The sequence below is a fragment of the Gavialis gangeticus genome, unplaced genomic scaffold (assembly GCF_001723915.1).
Source record: "Gavialis gangeticus isolate Ggan-Ray unplaced genomic scaffold, GavGan_comp1, whole genome shotgun sequence".
NCBI lineage: Eukaryota > Metazoa > Chordata > Crocodylia > Gavialidae > Gavialis > Gavialis gangeticus.
The window spans coordinates 69,091,725-69,092,239 of NW_017729031.1; the positions used below are offsets into that span (position 1 = coordinate 69,091,725).

At 49.5% G+C, this 515-nt stretch overlaps 1 protein-coding gene across 2 annotated transcripts in view; it reads right to left on the minus strand.

Moving 5' to 3' along the window:
- The window catches only part of CALCRL (calcitonin receptor like receptor), a 139,576-nt gene that overhangs the window by 116,751 nt on the left and 22,310 nt on the right, over positions 1 to 515 (minus strand). The gene's annotated exons all lie outside the window — the stretch shown is intronic.

Below are 515 nucleotides of genomic sequence, written 5' to 3' on the forward strand. Positions count from 1 at the left end.
CCCCCCCCCCCCCGATTTCATAGACATTAGGGCTGGAAGGGACCTCGGGAGATCATTGAGTCCAGCCCCCTCTTCCAAGGGCAGGAAGTCAGCTAGGGTCAAAGGATCCCAGCAAGATAAGTGTCCAAATACTTCTTAAAGGAGTCCAAAGTAGGTGACTGCACCACCATGGAGGGAGTCTATTCCAGGCCTTGGGGCCTCGGATATAAAAGAAGTTTTTTGTAGCACTGCCGAGCCTGTAAGCATGCTGCGGGTTTTATTTCCCCCAAGGTGGTGTTCCTTACATTTGTCAGTATTGAATGTCATCAGGCTTGTATCTGCCCACTTTTTGAACCTATCCAAGTCAGCCTGGATCACCAACCTATCCTCAGGTATGGACACTCTACCCCAAAGTCATCAGCAAACTTGACCAGTCCACTTCTGACACCAGTATCCACATCATTGATAAAGTTGTTAAAAAGAACAGGTCCAAGGACGGAGCCTTGGGGGACACCACTGGTCACAAAGTGCCATGA